Source organism: Pleurodeles waltl, chromosome 9 (assembly GCF_031143425.1).
Source record: "Pleurodeles waltl isolate 20211129_DDA chromosome 9, aPleWal1.hap1.20221129, whole genome shotgun sequence".
NCBI lineage: Eukaryota > Metazoa > Chordata > Amphibia > Caudata > Salamandridae > Pleurodeles > Pleurodeles waltl.
This window is the reverse complement of record NC_090448.1, coordinates 1,020,653,582-1,020,673,557: the sequence shown is the minus strand read 5'-3', so window position 1 is coordinate 1,020,673,557 and position 19,976 is coordinate 1,020,653,582.

The window sequence follows — 19,976 nt, the reverse complement described above, 5'->3', positions numbered from 1 at the left end:
CTGTCGTTGGCATTGGCTGCCAGGTGGCAGTGGCAGCAGGACCTGTGGATGGAAAGGGAGGGACTTTCATTGTTGAGATGTACTTGTTGGTATCATCGTCTGATGCTTGGAGTAGCTTGACTTGCTTCCCAGTGATGGCAATGACAGCCGCAGCACTGCAGACATTGCTTGCGTGTGGCATGTTGTGGCATTGTTTCAATTTGGCATTTAGGGTTGTGGATTGTGGATTGCATTGCTGTCATTGCCATGTGCTGGTACGCAGTCGAAGCAGCCAGTTGGTGTGGCATGTGTTATGATTGTCACTTTGAAGTGTGATTGATATCTGTGCATTAGGGAGGGACTGTGTGGGGATAGTGGAAGTGGGGTGGTGTAGCATGCAGGGTAGGGGTGTTGGTTAATGGGGGCAGAAGTGTGCAATGGGGTGGATTAGGGAGTGATGGGTGGTGGTGACGCATGCTGGGCATGAGTGGTTGGTGGCTAGGGAGTGTTGTTGACTTAGCAGAGTCGGGTCCTCTGATGATTCCAGTCAGGCCCTCAGGATGCATGATGTCCAAGACCTTCTCCTCCCATGATGTGAACTCAGGGGAGGGGTGGGGGCCCACCACCAGTCTTGTGGATGGCAATCTGCTGATTGAATGCCATGGAAAGCACCTTCCCCCTAAGGTCACTTCACCTCTTCCCGATGTTCTCCCTTGTGCGTGGATGGGTGCCCACTGAGTTCACCTTGTCAACGATCCTCTGACATAACTCTATTTTCCTGGATATTGAAGTTTGCTGGACCTGGGCTCTGAACAGTTGTGGCTCTACCCTGATGATTTCATCTCCTATGACCCTCAATTCATCATCAGTGAAACTGGACATGCTGTTGTGTTGGGGTGTGTGTAGGGGATAGTGGAGGATGGTTGGTGGGGTGGGGGTGTTTTGTTGTGTGTGCTGGTGGTATCTGATATATGTGTGCAGTAGAGATATGTGTATTGTGTAGGTGACGCAGTTGTGTGGTGTGTGATGTTTTGGAAGTGTGCTGGTGCCTATGGTTTAGACATGCAGTGTGCTCCATTGGTGTGCTCCTCGGTCTCTCTGTTGGTAGTTGTAGTTGCAAAGGATTGTGGGGTGTGTGAGGGTGTGTTATACAGTGCAGTTCGCAGGTGTGTATGGTGTATGTCTGGTGTGGGGTATTCAGACTATCCAATGTGGTGTCAGGTTCTGGTTGAGTTGATGTTTTGACAGCAGCGGTTTCGCACCGCCATTGGCTTACCGCCGTGCAATAATCGCCATGCTGATTTGTGGTTCGTAATATGGAGGGCGGGGTGTTGTTGGTGTGGCGGTGCTGGTGGTTGGACCGTCTCTCTCCCGCCCTCTGTCGGCCTGGTGGTTTCAGATTTGTGGCTGTATTTGGGCGGTCTTCAGTTTGTGTCTCTTAATACAACAGTCACTGTACCACTACCCCTGGCGGTCTTTTGGTAGCTGCCAGCACAGTGGTCTTCCGAAAAGACTGCCAAAGTCATAATGAGGGCCTTAGTTGCGATGCAGTTGCTAATCTTTGACCATGAGGCTGTAATGTCAATCAGAGGCTCTGGATTGTTATGGGAACACATTGGGAGCCTTGCTACAGCTCACAATAAGGCATCTGTTTCATATATAAGCAGCAGTTTTTGGAGCATGAAAGTGTTATCTCTTAGATGAGAGGAAGCGAAGGTGAGACTGCCATTTGTCGGCATCTTGTCCAGATCACCAGCAATGGTAGCGCCAGGGAAGGAAACTTGTTTCACCACCTAGTATTTGTAGTACAGGAACCTGTTGGTAAAAGCTATTGCTTTAATACAATATTTTATGTTCATGTAGAATATTTGTGTCTCATGAGAATTACTTCTGTGCTAAGTTTCTCAGACTTTTTTTTATAGTAAGAGTTTACAAAAAATCCTTCAGTTCACTTAATTTCATAATAGTATATTTATCAACACCACATGTCTCCTTTAACTCAATCCACAGTATAATTTGAAATATTACATCAATCATATTATTTTCATCATATAAGTTAGAAGCTGGTTCGTGTCTGCGCATCCTCAGTAAAAACATTACAAAGCATGAATTAAAGCGTCTCCATTAACAAATTTGTCACTCCCCTCTAATACTGGAATACTATGTTGCCTAACCCAAAGTGATCCATAATTTTTGTAGTGGCTCAAGATTAGTCATATAGTCCTATTACTTAACATTGATCCATTTCCACTTCTAACTCATACCCATGTCCCTGATTAGGATAAATCCACATTTAACCTTCTATACCATACAGTATTTCTATGTATAATAAAAAATCACACGTTAATACACTATGAACTCTGACCCTTACTTTCGCTCCAGTTAGTATTCAATCTATTAAATCATTTCTCACAGCTTCTAAAATATACTGTATGAGCCCGACCTTAGTGCATAGGATTGCTCTAATTATTTTCTTCTTAGCATTTTGGATCTCCAGTGTTCAAATGTGGGTATTAGCTCTGTCCTCCAGTTTTGGAGGATTATGGACCTCACAATAAGTTTAAGGAAAAAAAGTTTATTCTTATGCTCAATATGAAGATTTGTGCCCAGTGGATAACCCTGCTGATTTAAATGTGAATCATTTGGATATTCACTATCTACTGTATGCCTGCAGAAGTCTTGTACAGAGGACCAAAAGTCCCCTATCTTGGGGCAGTTCTAAATACATTTGTCCAGTTACCAGCCGAATCTGCTGAGCACCTAAAGCACTTTATCAGTATCTGAGAGTTAACCCTAACCACCTTTTCATGCCTTATAAGAATGGTTATTGCTGTTCTGGATATTTTATTGGTCCAAATAAACGTTGAAAACATTCCTTCTATATCTTTAAAATTTTTCATCTGAATAACATTGGGCAAAGTGGTGAATAAAAAATGAAAAAGCAGTAAAACAAGCATCCAAATCATCACAACTCTGCCTATGGTAGATATGGGCTGGGTAGCCCACTTTGAAATATTGCTTTATTATTCTTCACTAAAGATATCTCATTTAGAGTAAAAAGATTATCATTATCTTCCATGGTATAAATACCAAGATATCGCTTGGATTTGTTGTTTACAAGGGTGCAGAGTTCTAAATATAAAGGACCTGATTACGAGTACATCAGTCTATGGACCACTGTACCTGTGTTGGCGGGTGCACCATTGCTACCTTGGTGGTCTGGCCTCCACATTATGACGCTGGTGGTCAGACTGACAGCACACCATGCCACCACCAGAGATCCTGACCGGTTGGTGGCAGTAAAAGGTTGTGGTCAGCCACAGTGGTGCAGAGTTTGGCACCGCTGTGATGATCATGACATTCCTTTCCGCCAGCCTTTTCATGACCAAAGGGAGGCCCCTGCACTGCCCACCACCATGTCATGGGCAGTGCATGGGCCCCCTGTCAGCACACTCTGAATGCACTCTGAATTGCTGCGTGAGGGGGCATTGGCCTCAGCTCTCTCTGAGAGCCGAGGCCAATGCCGTTGCATTGTTTCTGCCAGCCAGTCTGGTGGAAACATTGTAATACGGTGGTAGGAAGGCCTCTGGCTTGGCAGCCGCCTCCCTACTGTCATATAACCGGTCCAGCGGATGGAGCACCAACTTCGTAGTCAGGCTCAAAGTGTCTATAGTTGCAATTACATAAAAGAATTTCCATTTTCAACCTATTCAACTTATATCCCCCTACCAATCAAAATAGATGAAATACATTAAAAAACCTTCTCCTGTATTTCCAGGCTTGGACTTAAAAAGAGTGCTACATCATCAGCATACAATTTAAATTTTAAGATCCCCCTAACAGCTGGTCCTATTTCGTGAGCTTCTCTTTTTGTAATGGAAAACAGCCCTATAAAAATGGCAAATAATATAGTGGAGAGGGGGCATCCCATTTTGACCTTATATTCACCTATGTCAATCAAATTCACTATTGGTGGAGCAAGGGCCTCTGGTACATTATGTGTAAAACCAGTAAAATCTAAGGTAAAGCCACATTTCTCTAAAGTACAAAAAATACTCTTCCAGAAGACCAATTCAAAAGCCTTTTCAGCATCTAGTTATCAGATTTGGGCAAGGACTTGCCATTGTTTAAAAAGGTCCAAAGCCTCAATTAAAAAGTTTTAATTACTGGATAACTGTCTACCTTCAATAAAGCCACATTACTCCCTATTAATTAGTGCACTAACTACCTTATTCACACGATTGACAAATAATTTCATAACAATTTCCTAGTCACTGCTTAAAAGGCTAGTGGGCATGTATGAATTAATGTTATCTTGATTCTTGCCCTTTTTAGGAGTCAAGTTTCTGCCAGCCTTTTCATGGCTGGGACCCCACCATTAAAAGGCTGGCGGAAACAGTGCAGGGGGCCAAGGGGGCCCTGTAGTGCCCACACCATCAGAAACACAGTGCAGGCGGCCACAGAGGGGCAGTGCATGACCCTGCCCAGAACCCTCAGGATACTCACTGTGTGCATTCTGAGGGTGCTGGTGTACTACATTCTCTTAAGGGAGGCAAGACAAATACCGTAGCACTGTTCCTGCCGGGCTGACTGGTGGGAACTTCATAATACTATGTTCCTGTTGGTTAGCCTAGTGGGAACATTGTAATACGGCAGAGGCTGAGGCAGCCAGGTTGACGGCCTCCTCATTCCCGGGAGTTTGGCAGTTGGCTCGTCTGGACGCCAAACTCTCAATGAGCCCTTTATTCAAGATAGGGGTTTTGGCGCGATGAACTGTAAGGATTAAGGCCCGGATTTATGGTGGCCTTGCGTCATTCCATCACCACGTTAGCATCTTTTTTTTTACACTAATGTGGTGTTAGAAGTAGGAAAATGCAGCACCATATCAACAAAGCGCCACTATTTAACCCCTTGTGCCACATTATGCCTGCGTGAGGCATAATGTATGTAAGGGGGGGCGTTCCGGTGTTAAGTGGGCTGTAAAACTAGCACAAAGGAATCTGTGAGATTCCTTTGTGCCATTTTTATCTGCATGTTTTAACACCCTCTAAGTGCAGGTATTAAAAAGAGGCTCCCATTGGTTACAATGGGCCTCTGGGTGGTTTGCAGGATTAGGTTCATAATTTTTTATCCTAATCCTGCTAAGCACTGGACTAGCGTAAAAAATTATGACACTGTCCCCCTGACTACCACCATGGTGCGCTGTATTGTAAATACAGCGCACACATGGCGTTCAGGGGTGCTAAGGCATGCTAGAAATCTGCCCCTAAATACCTTAAGATAGCCATTGGGAAAAGTCAGTGTGCTGCCCAGCAGTTTGCAATTTTGGGCTTCAGTGCTAACTGCCAAAATGAAATGATTGCTCTTGAACAGGTTCTATACCCTGAGCAGCGCTGCAATTAATCACATTACTCTTTGCATTCTACTTTTTATGCTGTGTTCCTTCAGTGCATCATTTATTTATTATCTGTGTATCTAATGGTGGACATTAAATGAATTTAGCTTTGGCTAATTCAGAACTTTTAGGATCCATAAAAGTTTAGGAAGATTAAGAGGCTGGCCTGTATGAAGTGACAACCAAGTTAAAAGACACTCACTGTGATGATTGAGTCCCGGATTAAAAGTATAAAATTAAAGGCCATACCAATTAATGCTAATGGAGTAAAAAATGTTGAAATCAGTTAATTAATTTAACATTAGTTCCTATAGGTTCTTACTTTCATTTCTTCACTGCTTTTTTTCTGTAGGTGTGGATGTCAGTACCAGTGGTTTGCTATGTATGGTGCTGCAGCTCTGAGTTGGAGTCCTGGAGTATATTTACTCCTGTTGTTGGTCTTTTTTTTTACTTTAGTAACTATGGAAGTACTGTTTGTGAATGGCAATGGGCTTACTCTTTTGTGTGTGGGTGCATGCCCTTCACTAGATCCTCCCTAGTCCTTTCTAGTTTCTACTTACTCCACACTAAACACCTCACATTAACGTAAATATATTCCCCATTTTCCAACCACTCCAACATTTCCCATAAAGTCATAAAAACACATATCATACTTACAGAAAATGGTGGTAAGGCTTCAAAGTGGTATGTAGTACAACTTACAATGGCTTATCAGCATATTTAAACCATTGCAAACATGTTTGTGGAGCAAGATGCATTGGCAGTCAAAATTTCAAGTACATCTACTAGTAAAGATGCAAAATCAACTGAAAAGAGAGTGAACAAATGTCCTAGATCCTGTATTGATTCCAGCAGGCAATATAAACATGAACAAACACTCAACACTAGATAAACAACTGTGTCCTGCAACACGTGTGGCTTGATATATGTGATGTTAAATTTTTTTTTAAAAGTCATACTCAAGCCTGGGCATACACAAAAGGGGTAATTGAGAGTGTGGCGATCTTGGAACTGCCACACTTGTGGTGGCAGTCAGGATCACTGCAGATGCGGTCCGACTGCCACATTACAACCCTGAGGGTTAGACTGCCAGATCTGCCAGGATCACAGATCCTGGCAGCCTGGCAGTGATAGAGATTGTAATCTGCCTTGCAGCACTGCCCTACGGATTAGGACTTTGTTCTCCGACAGCCTTTTCATGGCAGTAACACTGCCATGAAAAGCCTGGTGGGGAATAGTTGCAGTGGGTGACAGGGGGGCCCCAGTACTGCCCATGCACATAGCATGGGCAGTGCAGGGGCCCCTCTACCCACCCCAATCGCAATGTTCACTGTGTGCTTTGCTTTGCTTTGCAGAAAGTGAACATTGGGAGGGTGCTGCTGCACCCTGCTGGCTACAGCATTGCCATAAGCTCAATTATGAGGTGGAGATAATGCTGTAGCCTGTTTCCCACTAGACCGGAGGGTAGAAACTCAGGTGTCTGCCGGCCGACCTAGCGGAAACTCATAATTACTCCAGCGGGAGGTTGACACATAGGCGGCGGCCACCCTGACGGGAGTTGGGGCAGACAGTCCTTCCTGTCTGCCAAACTCAAAATGATGCCCTAAATATACTGTGTATGATACTAGACAATATTGAGACTGACTGCAATTATACTGTTAAATTACATTTTTCAGTAACTGTAATGCTCCTATTGATGTTAATTTTGAGAAAACTTTCTGTATTTTACATTACCTGCAAGTGAAACATATATGACAAATATAAATGAAACAATACACAATAATCAGCCATGTCCTCCTTCCTTATTGATACAACATATTTTATTATTTTTTTGTTAAAAAATATATTGCTTGAATTGGTTGTGGACTTTATGTATAGTACATTAAATTAAATATTAATGGATAGAGGGAAATTAACGGAGGGATATGACTATTTGATTTAGCTGCAACACAATAACTGACTGTGTGTGCTGTGCTTTCACGCATATGGAGGTTCTTTATTCATCGGGCTAGAAATGTGTCTATCAAACATTTTTCACAAATGTTGATGATTCAGTTGAAAGAGAGAGGTCTGTACATAACCTACCTTTAATGTACTTCAAATATCTAATAACAGTTGAGCTAAACAACCTTACAAAAGAAAATTGATTTGATATGATTTCTTCATTTCACTAAGAAGTACATTCATTCTTTGAAGATATTAATTTTCAGCTGAAATTTAAAAGTTCAATTCTTCTGAAAAGAAAATGTTCACAGCACCTGCTCTGTACCTCTTGTACTCCTGTGTTTCACAATCCACATGAGAGGATAATGGTGAAGATTTCTCCTTAGTCTCATGTTGTGTGGTGCTTTATCAAGGAATATTGTTCTTCTCTCTACAGGGTGTGCAGTCTCACACCATGAAGACCACTATTAGACTGTACTGTGACCTATGATTTTGACCTAGGTAACAAAATCTTAAATTCAGGATCCTAAATGTTCTATGAAGAATTTGGTTTGCAATGTGCAATATTATACAACATCTTCCACAGAGTTTTGGGGTTTCCAAATGCTTCATGAGTCACAATTAAAACACACAGGGCCAGATGTATCAAGATTCCAGTTAGCGATTCTCAAACATCGATTTCCAAGAAATCGCTATTTGAGAAATGCAAAAAGCGATGTATCAAAATTGAAAATCGCTTCTTAAAATTCGCAAACGCAATTTGCGAGATGCAAATACCGAATCGAACAAAAAATTGTGACTCGGTAATTGAAAATCACAAATAGCGAAAACGGCAAACTGAAACAGCCTGATGACATCACAACCAGGAAGTGAGTCAGCCCATGCTGTTTCCAGGAGCCACAACCACAGGAGCAGAGAGAGAGACACAACCCAGCACCAGGGAGCCAGCATTGCGAGCAAGCCAGGACCAAACAGCAACATGGCCAATGCTGGAAATGGGAAGAAGAGGGACAGGAAGAGGAAGCTCAAATTCAGTGAGCAAGAATTGGAGGTGCTCACTGCTGAGGAGGTTGTTATGACACATGACAGACTATTTGGCAACAACTCGCTCCAAGTACCTGAGAGTGAGAAGCAGAAACTCTGGTCTGACATCCAGACAAGAAATATGCACAGTGGGTGTTGCGCAGTGCTCTGTGGAAGAGATACGCAAGTGATGGCATGACTTGCGTTCCTGTGCCAAAGAAAGGGTGGCCAGCAAGCTAAAGGAGACAAGGAGCACTGGAGGCAGACCGCCCACCCCCATGGAAGACCTGGTGGAGTTCACATTGCTTCCAGAAGCTGTCAGTGGCGTTACTGACATTGACACCTCAGGGACACCCAGCACCAGCAAAGGTAAGGCCAGTAATTATGTGTATCCCCATATGTGCATGTACAAATGCCTCTTAGAAAATAGCTATTAGCTTGTTGCACAGTGAAAAGTAGTCCATGTCACAACTTACATACAACACAACTTTGCCTTATGGGAGTGGTAGTACACAGCTCTAAGGTGAATACACAACATAAATAGCAAGATAGTGGTCAGCCACATAGCGAAACATCACAAATGACTTATAGTGACACAATTTAATTGTACATTAAAAGCAACAATGTGAAAGTCCGTGAAAAATGCAAAAACTGACATGCTGCACATTGTCCTTGCAGATGCCCTGGCCCCTGCTGCTGCAGGATCTTAAAAAATGGGGGAACCAGAAACACAGCCCCAGCATGACTCAAATACCAGTGAGTCCCACAGTATTGCACCTACTAGATGCAGGGCAAGGGTGTTACCACGCCCATAGTATAATCTGGACTCAGATGAGATGCCAGAAGACAAACTCACACCACAAAAGACACACTACAAAAGACACACCACAAAGACAGCAGCCCCTGCTCCAACGACAGTCAACTCCCCTCAGGAGGTGCCATGATGCAGGCAGACAGTGCACAGATGAAGGAGAGGGCCCATCAATCTTTGGCAGCATTGAAGCATCCATACTGATGGTTTGTGTCTCACAATTTCAATATGGGATTACTACACAAGCATTTGGACACTCTGACAGCAAACAGCAGCTGACACACCCCATTGCAAACAGCAGCTGACACACCCCATTGGGGAACTCTGCACTGAGATACCAGCAGGAGCACGTCAGCCAGCGCAGGTGCCATCACCAATTCTTGGGAAGGTTTGACAGCTTCTGTAGATCCGTCAATCGGCATGCAAGTTCAACAGCCTTGATATCACGGCGTGCCGTGGCCACCCAGGTGGAGATGGCATATTGCAGACAGGACGTCGCACAGGGAATGGTTCAAATAACCAACGTACTGGATGCAATGCAAAGAGCACACAGTGCCACAACCAGCGAACTGGGTGTTGGGGATAGTGAGGAATCCTCTAGCCTCAGCAGTCTGGCAGTCCCTGTGACTGATCCGAGGCATCGCAGTGCCAGACACAGTACTGCATGTGAACCTGCTACAAGAAGTGCCAGCGAGGGCACTGAGCACTCAAGTGGAGTGCATGGACGTAAGAAGTGATGTTGAGGGCTACAGGGGTCTACCTAAACATGTGGCATTACAGTTATACTATGATGCTAATAGTGTGACACTCAATAAATACAGTGGGTATACTAGTAATTGTCAATAACCAAGCAATGTGACTTACGACCACCTGTCCCTGCCATCACAGACTCTCCCTTTAACTGATGCGTCATCTGGCACACTGGCGCTAGCCCCAGCACTAGTTGTCTGTGTAGCTAAGAAAAACATTATAATGACACATACACCTCCCCTTTTACTTTTTTAACAAAATACAACTTCATTACATGCCTACAGTTCAGTTCACAGTACATTCTCTTCCATCCAAAATATCACTTTGGAAAGAGATATGATGATAATTGTGAATTATTTGAAGTGCAATGAAGGGGTAGAATGAATTGGTCAATGAAAGACATATGGGTTTGGCTGTCAAAGGAAATGGGACTGTCCTCGTTCTTTTTACTCTACTTACCTGCCATGCTGCACTATCATTGAAATTGCTGGGATACTGAATAATACATACAGCACAACATTGGAGAGGTCACCATAATCAAGGCCATTTTATCATCATTTGAGCTTGAGCAAGAAAAATAATGCCTTCTCAACAAAGAAGCATAGAAACTTACTAACCAAGCACATGAAAGCTACAGATTAGCAGTCACAGGTTGCGGGTGTTAAAGGGGGTGAGATGGGGCGGCACGCGCATGGGGGAAGCAGAGTGGGTGGCGGGGTTTGAGAAAATATTAATAAAATGTGAAAATTAAAAATAAACTTACCTGAATGCCGTGTTCTGCCATCCCTCCTCCATCTCCTCTGCATGCTGCAGGCACAGGCTCCCAGCCTGCCCTGCAGCAAATGTTGACGCTGCTCAGACCAGCATCAGGGTTTTCTGGGAACTCCCAGCCAAAGTGCTCCCAGGCAGACTGGGAGCCTGTGCAGGTTCTCTCCAGCCCAGCAACAGCGATGTGCACATGTATGTTTGGCCGGCCCGAGACAGCCAGCCAAACACACATGTGCTATGAGGGGGAGTGCTGAGCACTCCCACTCACACTTGTCACCACCGTAGCCCAGCCCCTGTACAAGGAAATGATAATAAACACAGTTTATCATTGTTTCCTTATAAAGGTTTTGCAGCTGCCGCTGCTGGTGTGGGGGCAACACTCCTCCACCCTCATGGAGGAGCCACCCCTGCATATTAGTACAGACAAGAGGGAGTCAGCTACAGAAATGAGAAACATAGAAAAAAAAAATGCAGAGAGGAAGGATTTGAGAAAAGGTCACAGTGTAACAGAAAAAAGGAAGGATTGTTCTACTGGGGAGATATAATTGTTAAAGAAATAAATAATATTAATGGGAACTTCCTGGGGCCAGAAGAGCAGTCAGCTGCGGCGCTGATAGTGGCGCTGGTGCTTCCACCGGCCTCGGCCTGACACTTCAGTGCCCTCTTCTTGCCCTTGGGTGCTGATGCAAGAAAAAAAGAAAATAACAAGAATAGATTATTGGTACAGTTAATCTCCTAGAAAATATTTTGACAGACAAAGGAAAACTCAGTAACATATTGTACTTTTCTAAATCAGATTGTCTATATTACTAGTGTTGAGTTGACCTATTGCTAATTTCCTAACCTTATCTAGGCCCTATTCTAAATTTCCTAAAGTATGTCTGAAACTACTAGTGCATTACAACAAATGATCCTTGGTTTGGAACCCTCTTTGAATGGCCAACACAGTCAGTTTCCCTTTTCAATGCACAGATACATACTCCATATCACTGGGAGATTGCTTAGGACTGTATGAGCTACATAAAGAGAAAGACATGGAGAACGCTAACTCACTTATATTATGTAGGAAAGTCCTCCTTTTTGCCCTGGTCACCCCCACACTTTTTGGACAGGTACTGGTGGTTACTGACTCTTGGCTGTGCCCTGGGTACTGCTTACCAGTCCCAGGGCCAGTGCTCTGTGTAAAATGGATATGCAAATTAGGCTAATTATAATTGACTAAGTTAACCTACCTATAAGTCCCTAGTATATGGTAGGGCATGTAGGTTTAGGGACCACAGCATAGGTAGTGCACCCATAGGTGCACTGCTGAGGTGCCCAGTGTCATTTTAAAGGCAGGCCTGCCTTGCTGGCTGCTTTTAAATTAAAGTTATATGCAAATTCGACTTTGGAATTAAAAGTAGTTCCAAAGTCTCAAACTGCCTTATTTTTACATATAAGTCACCCCTAAGATGTGCCCTATGTGCCCCTAGGGCTGGGTGCCATGTAACTATAAGCAGGGACTTTATAAAAATAGTTTTATAAGCCCTGGTGAGGTATAAACAGCCAAATTCGTTTTTCCCTCATTGTAGTAAATGGCCTTCATAGGCTAGAATGGGGAGACTTTATTTTAATTTTTAAAGTCTCCTTAAATGATGCATACAAAGAGTTTGGTATCAAATTAATTGTTGTCATAAATCCCACAACTTCCAGTTGTTGGATTTAATATAACTTGTTCAAGTAAAGTTTTAAACTTTATCTGAAAAGATGCCAATTTCAGCCCTGCATTGTTTTTGCTGCTGTGCTCTGATTGGCCAGCCTTGAGCAGCTTGACCAAGCTGCCTTGATGAGGTGTGAAGTGGCCTGGCTTCACACAAAGGAATGTGCCTGTGGGAGGGAATCTCCCCTCAGCAGATGGTGAGGCAGGAAGGGGGAGGGCTGCCAAACTGGTCTTCAAAGGCAGAGAAGGACATTTGGAGCAACCAGCAACACCCCCACATCCTGCAACCCCAGACAACTAGGTGCCCCCTTGATTAGATTAGGAGAGGGCAGGAGAGGGGTGTGCTTATGATTTTTAGCCACACCAGTGGGTGGGCTCAGCCAGATGTAACCTCCAAAAATCAGATTCAGCCATGATGGATTTTTAGAGAATGTTGCCTCCTGGGATTGATTTTTGCCACACTTCCCAGGAAGTGGTCATCACAGGGGGAAGGACCCTGCACCTGATTGGAGAACCAGGACCCCCCTGCTTTTCACCCAGGAGCAAGGATAAAACTGGCAGACCTGCACCCACACCTCAGATCCCCATCAGATTCCAACAAGGAAGAACCAAAGGAGAAGAAGGACTGCCCTGCTGGACCCCTGGCCTGCACCTGGAACCTGCACTCAGAAGGACTGCACCAGCTGCACACTTGGGCTTCACCACAAGAAGGACTTTGCCTGGCTTCAACTGGTTCAAGGAGGGACTCCCTGTTTGCTACAGGTGAAAAATTGCTATCCAGAGTCCCCTGCACCAACTCCTGAAGAAAGCGACCAGCTGACCACTGTCCAGTGGCCAAAAAGGAGTTTGTGCCAGGTGCATTCTGGGAGTTGTAGTCCGCACCCCCCAAGGACAATCTCAGAACTTCTGGACCCTTGGGGTGAGCTGTGGACCCCAAAAGAACCTTAAAAGGACATCTGGGAGAAGCCCCAGAAGTTTGGAGAAGTTTGGACAACTTTTGAAAAAAAGCTCCATAGAGGGACCGACCCGCCGCGGCAACTCTAGCCGGCTTGCCTCAAGCGCGACCCGGCCTGATTTGCTGACTCGTCCCGGTAAAGAAAAATCTTTGAAAAAGAGACTAAGAGGGTCATTCTGACCCTGGCGGCCGGTGGCCGCCAGGGCCACCGACCACGGGAGCACCGCCAACAGGCTGGCGGTGCTCCAACGAGCATTCTGACCGCGGCGGTTCAGCCGCGGTCAGAAGCGGAAAGTCAGCGGTCTCCCGCTGACTTTCCGCTGCTCGTGTGAATCCTCCATGGCTGCGGAGCACGCTCCGCAGCCATGAGGATTCTGACCCCCCCTACCGCCATCCTGTTCATGGCGGGAAAGCCGCCATGAACAGGATGGCGGTAGGGGGGGTCGCGGGGCCCCCGTAAGAGGGCCCCGCAAAGTATTTCAGTGTCTGCCTTGCAGACACTGAAATACGCGACGGGTGCCACTGCACCCGTCGCACCTTCCCACTCCGCCGGCTCGATTACGAGCCGGCATCCTCGTGGGAAGGTGGTTTTCCCCTGGGCTGGCGGGCGGTTTTTCAGCAACCGCCCGCCAGCCCAGGGGAAAACTTGTAATACCCGCCGCGGTCTTTTGACCGCGGCGCGGTATTTTGGAGGGCGGCATCCTGGCGGGCGGCCTCCGCCGCCCGCCAGGGTCATAATGAGGCCCTAAGTCCGAAGGTAAAAAGTTGACCGGGACCTCCCAGCCAGCGTATCCGAGGAGGGCTCCATGGACGTCGGATCAAGATCCAGGTTTACCCCGGTCAAAGGATTTTCACCTCGAAAAAACGACTAAGTCCGAAGGTAAAAATCTCCACCGAGGATTCCAGCATCGCGTATCCGGAGAAGGGCTCCAGGAGGTCGGATTGGACTGGCAGGTTCGTCCCGCTGAAGAAAATCTTCAAAAAAAAAGACTAAGGGGGTTATTCTAACTTTGGAGGAGTGTTAATCCGTCCCAAAAGTGACGGTAAAGTGACGGATATACCACCAGCCGTATTACGAGTTCCATAGGATATAATGGACTCGTAATACAGCTGGTGGTAAATCCGTCACTTTTCCGTCACTTTTGGGACGGATTAACACCTCCTCCAAAGTTAGAATAACCCCCTAAGTGTGAAGGTAAACTTTTAACCGAGGCCTCCCGCAGCCTGTAGCCGAGCAGGGCTCCATCGCGGTCGGCCTTAAACTTTGACTTTGCCCCGGTCAAGGTGCAACCAGATGACCCGATTGGCGCTTTTTGTTTCTAGGCGCAAAAAAAATAATAATTCTTTAAAAATTCATATCTCCGGTTCCCCTTATCCGATTTTATTCGTTTTGGTATCATCTTAAAGATAAAAATATATTCTCTTTTTATAAATTGGTTTTGGATTTTTAAACTGTTTCCTGTGTTTTATTTAATTACTGTTTTGTGATATTTGAATGCTTTACACTCTGTCTCCTAAGTTAAGCCTTGACGCTCGTTGCCAAGCTACCAAGGGTTGAGCTGGGGTTAATTTACTGAGACCTAACTGGACCTTAGTGGAGGTTAGTGGCCTATTGCTAAGTGTAGGTACCTACCTGCCCTTACCAATAACCCATTTTCCAACATATTACTACTACCACAGTACCATTATCTTGGTGACAGGACAGAGGACTCTGCATGACTTCTTAAATAATCAGCCCAAGTGAGCACCTACAGCGATGAACAGAGCTAGGTAGCACCGAGTACCTGGCTCACTCAAATTGGATCACATAATATCTGTGATGTTACGCACACCTAACTTACCTCTCAGGTGAGCTATTTGAATTTTTTTTTTAGCATTGTAGGTCACAACAAATAATTAGTAATCACCGAGCCCTGCAACCTGGACACCGAGCAGGTCGAGCACCAAACTCCAGTATGCCTACACACACACCAGCACACCTTCCCTCACAGCAGCTGATGCTTTTGTAGGCCATACCCACTCCTGGGCTTGTTACCTGCTGCCTGCCACCTGCAGTCAGCAATGAGGGGAGATGGCACTGCACAGAAATAACGAGTGCGGCCAAATCTTTCTCGGTGAAAATGGTACAGGGATGCACCTGTTGGTGGCACCGGCAACCACAAGGTGTGTGTTTGCCAGCACTCCCTGCACTGGCAGTGTCTGGCCCACCCTCTGCCATGGCACTAGGTGGGAAGAAATAAAGATAGGAAGAAGAAGGAATTGAAAGGAAGTAATAGGGAAGTTAAGGGAAACAAAAAAAGAGGACAAAGGTCCCAGAAAATAAACAAGAGAACGAAAACCTAAAAGATATAAAAATAAATCCACATACTAATGTAATAAATGTAAAATGGGTGGATAAGTGGGATAAGGGAAGGATTGCAAAGATAAAGACTAGATTAAAAATTGGACCCAGCACCATGCACAGAAGAGGAAAAACAAGTTGGCTGCATTTGTATACGGCCAGATAATGACGTTCCTGCTTACTCTCACGCTACTCACACCAATCAGCGCAAATGGGGGGTCAAACACAACTCTGCCCATCCCCAGAGAAAGGCTGAGTTCTCACTGAGTTTTTTGGGCTCTCTGCAGCATTCCATGTAGCAGAAATGGGATACGGGAAGGATTACAAAAACAGAGCAGATTAAAAATTAGGCCCACGTCCATTCACAGAAGAGGAAAAACAAGATGGCTGTGTGTGCATGCGAGTGCATGATGATGTTCGCAATTGCTCTACTCTCACCAAGCAATGCAAATAGGCGATTGAGCACAACTCCCTTTGGAGGAGTGAGGCTGAGTTCTCAATGAGTTTTTTGGGCTGTCCGTGGCATTCCACATATCAGAACTCAGCAAGCTACACCAAATCTAATTTGACAGGCTGCTAATTCTAGTTGGTAAAATCACATGAGATTTTGGCTACAGCAGCATCCAAGACTCTATATTCATCACTGTCCAAGCAGTTTTATTCATGGTACATTGTGATATTCCTAGTTTTTTGCCCTGAGCTCTACCTTCAGGGCAGTACTTTCTGCCATTTGAAATACTACTTTTCAAACTTTCCTAAAAATACTTGGGGGATTTATAACTTCCCCAAAATATTCCAGGACTGTAGTTTGAGTAGTAAATAAGCAACCTGGAATATTTGGAGGAACGTTGCCCTTTCCCCAAATATTCTAGGACTGAAATCAGAATAGTACATTTGGCCTGTCAGTGTCTGCCATGTCTACTGCTACCACAAGGGCGCAGTTAATAGCAAGAAACACGAATGTGCACTTAATTTACCCTTTAAGGGCCATATTTATACTTTTTGATGCAAAACTGCGCTAACGCAGTTTTGCGTCAAAAAAATTAGCGCCGGCTAACGCCATTCTGAAGCGCCATGTGGGTGCCGTATTTATTCAATGACGTTAGCCGGCGTTAGCCGCCGGCGCTGCCTGGTGTGCGTGAAAAAAAACGACATACACCAGGCAGCGCCGGCGTAGGGGGATATGGAGCTTGGGCGCCAAAAAATGGGGCAAGTCAGGCTGAGGCAAATTTTTCGCCTCAACCCGATTTGCGCCATTTTTTTCGACTCCCAACCCCCATAGAAATGACTCCTGTCTTAGCAAAGACAGGAGTCATGCCCCCTTGCCCAATGGCCATGCCCAGGGGACTTATGTCCCCTGGGCATTGTCATTGGGCATAGTGGCATGTAGGGGGCACAAATCAGGCCCCCCTATGCCACAAAAAAATAAAAAAAATAAAAACTTACCTGAACTTACCTTAATGTCCCTGGGATGGGTCCCTCCAGCCTTGGGTGTCCTCCTGGGGTGGGCAAGGGTGGCAGGGGGTGTCCCTGGGGGCTTGGGAGGGCACCTCTGGGCTCCTTCCGAGCCCACAGGTCCCTTAACGCCTGCCCTGACCAGGCGCTAAAAAAACGGCGCAAAAGCGGCCGGACGTCATTTTTTTGGACCCGCCCACTCCCGGGTGTGAATTTTGCCCGGGAGTGTAAACTCGGCGCACATGCCTCGGAGTAAATTTTTTAGACGGGAATGCCTACCTTGCATATCATTAACGCAAAGTAGGTGTCCACGCAAAAAAATTACGCAAACTCCATGGACTTTGGCACTAGACGCGTCTAACGCCAAAGTATAAATATGGAGTTAGTTTTGCGTCGAAATTGCGTAAAAAAAAACGACGCAATTCCGGCGCAAACAGAGTATAAATATGCCCCTAAATCTACCCTTCCTTCAGTCCTACACTACACCTGGCCCAGCTCACTTTTACCACCTGTTCAAAGAGCATAAATCTTCCCACAAAAGACATAACCATGCAGAATCCCTCTAGGAAAGACTGATTTGCACAGTTATTTTCCATTCCAGGGAATTAAATCCTAATTTAACATTACTCGTGGGTTGCTACTACTTGTAATTTTCATATTGTGTGCAGAGTTTGCAACCTAACAGTGCCATGCAATTTGAGATGAGAATCATAAAGGTAACACGTTTTTTTTACAGTATTTTCAGTGATGTAAATAAACAATAAACTGGAAAAGTCCCACAGCATGGGAACATATTAGTCGACATTTTTGTGTTGGTTTCTAATGTCTACATTAACTTGATTCTGCGTGGTTACTTTCCTTTGTGGACATTAATTTGTTTTAATTTATTATCACTGCTTGCTTAGCACATAGGGTTTGTGGTCCTGTGTACCAGTCTAGTGGTGTAGGCGAATGAATCCCCTATTTACACAAATGTTTAAATACTGTGTAATGACCTTACATCATTTTGTGCATGCTTCAGACCCAGGAACATCTCAGGTGAGGTATCCACTACCTCGTGACAATTACAATTTCTTCTAATGTGTTCTGTTTCTGCACCCACGGTGCCTGAAAGATTGCACAGCAGCAGACTGCTTGTATATGGTAAGCCAATATATTGCTACTCATCCAGTAATCGACATCTCTTTTGTTTGAGACAAAGCTCATATTTTGGTCTGAGGTACAAGTACCCTAGTTATGTCAGTTTACACTAGGATCCAGCTAGAATTCACATTTATACCACTGTACAACAAGCTATGCTTATGAGCTAAAAATAACCACAATCATCCACAAAATTGCAGTGGCTTGGATGTGAATCAACTGTAGTGATTAAACTCCATATCACTTTGAGTGTAGCCTTTTACACCTGTAACAGTGCTTCTTAATAGATGGTCAGCTGAGAGACTTCTTTTATGTAAGTGTCCATTTCGTTCAGCTACTTACAGATATTGAACGTGTACGTAGGGTTTGATTCATAGCACAACACATCCACATTGTTAATGACAGTTATGTTATCCTGTCGAGAGTTGAAGAGCTCAGATTTACTTGCTACAGGTAACATTGATTAAGCCTCACTGCAACATGTAGTTACTATTTGTAGTTATATTGCTGGTATATCAAATAGATCATTTGAAACAGCATTTGGAGACAGTGACATTAAGCACACACATACACACCTCAACAAGCATGCATGTCTGGACGTCTTCCACAATGGTGAGATCTTTACTATGTTTTGCTTACGATTCCCCATTACATTTCATATATTCATGTATCTGAGTGCACATTTGTCTTTTATAAACATATGTTCCATTTAATATTGACTGCACATGAACAGCATATAACATTTGCTTTATTATAGTTTGTTAGTGCATCTCTTATTCATATGTATGTATTGATGTGATTTATAATGTGGGCCAAAATTTAGAAAAAGTGCAAAATTCATATGCTAAATCTTACATTTTAGATCAGTTTTCATGAGATCTAGTCTTTTCAACATAATCAGAAAATTGTATTTATACCTGGTATAGGCATGTATAAAGCAGGTAGACAGCATCAGCTTCCTGTGAGCTGAGTTTAAGCTATCCTGCGAAAATCCCTTGCAAAGGCCACTGTCTGCTTGGAACAAGGAGGTCCCTGAGGGCTCAGGAATGCCATGACTGAGGCAGAGAACAACCTTCCTTAAGTGTAGATGCCAACTGAACAGCAATACTGTTGTTCAGGTAAGGTATGGGTATTAGAGGCCGTACAAAAAGCTGAGAAGCGCACCTTTGCTGTTAAGAAAACTTTGATAGGGACTGGAAGGGAGGGGTTGGTTCCAAAAGATTGATTTCATTATTCCATACAATAAATTATTGAAATACCATATACAAATATATGGTGTGGAATTCTTATGTGTATCCATTCATAGTGAAAATCCTTTCAGAATTCACTAAGACAACAAATAATTATTTTGTTGAACAGGATTGATTGTTGCATGGAATGAACCATCCTCAAGCAATGTTTAGCAGGTTCATGCCTTACAGTCCACCAGATTCCTCTGCTCCATTTGGTAAGTTGGATCAGCCTGTGCTTTGACTGAATGCTTAGGGATTCTAAAAACTGGGCCATGTTTTGCTAAAGAACATATCAGGGTGAGCTTTCAGAGACCTGTCTGTATTACTGTATTACTGACAGCTTTGTAATCCTATACAATCTTGACCTATCTTCATTTTCGGTTTTTGAGTACCTCAATGTTTGTCTAGAAATCTTAGTCACATTCCCAATCGCACATATGTACAAGAACAATATACATATATTAATAGTTTTAAGGTTGACATT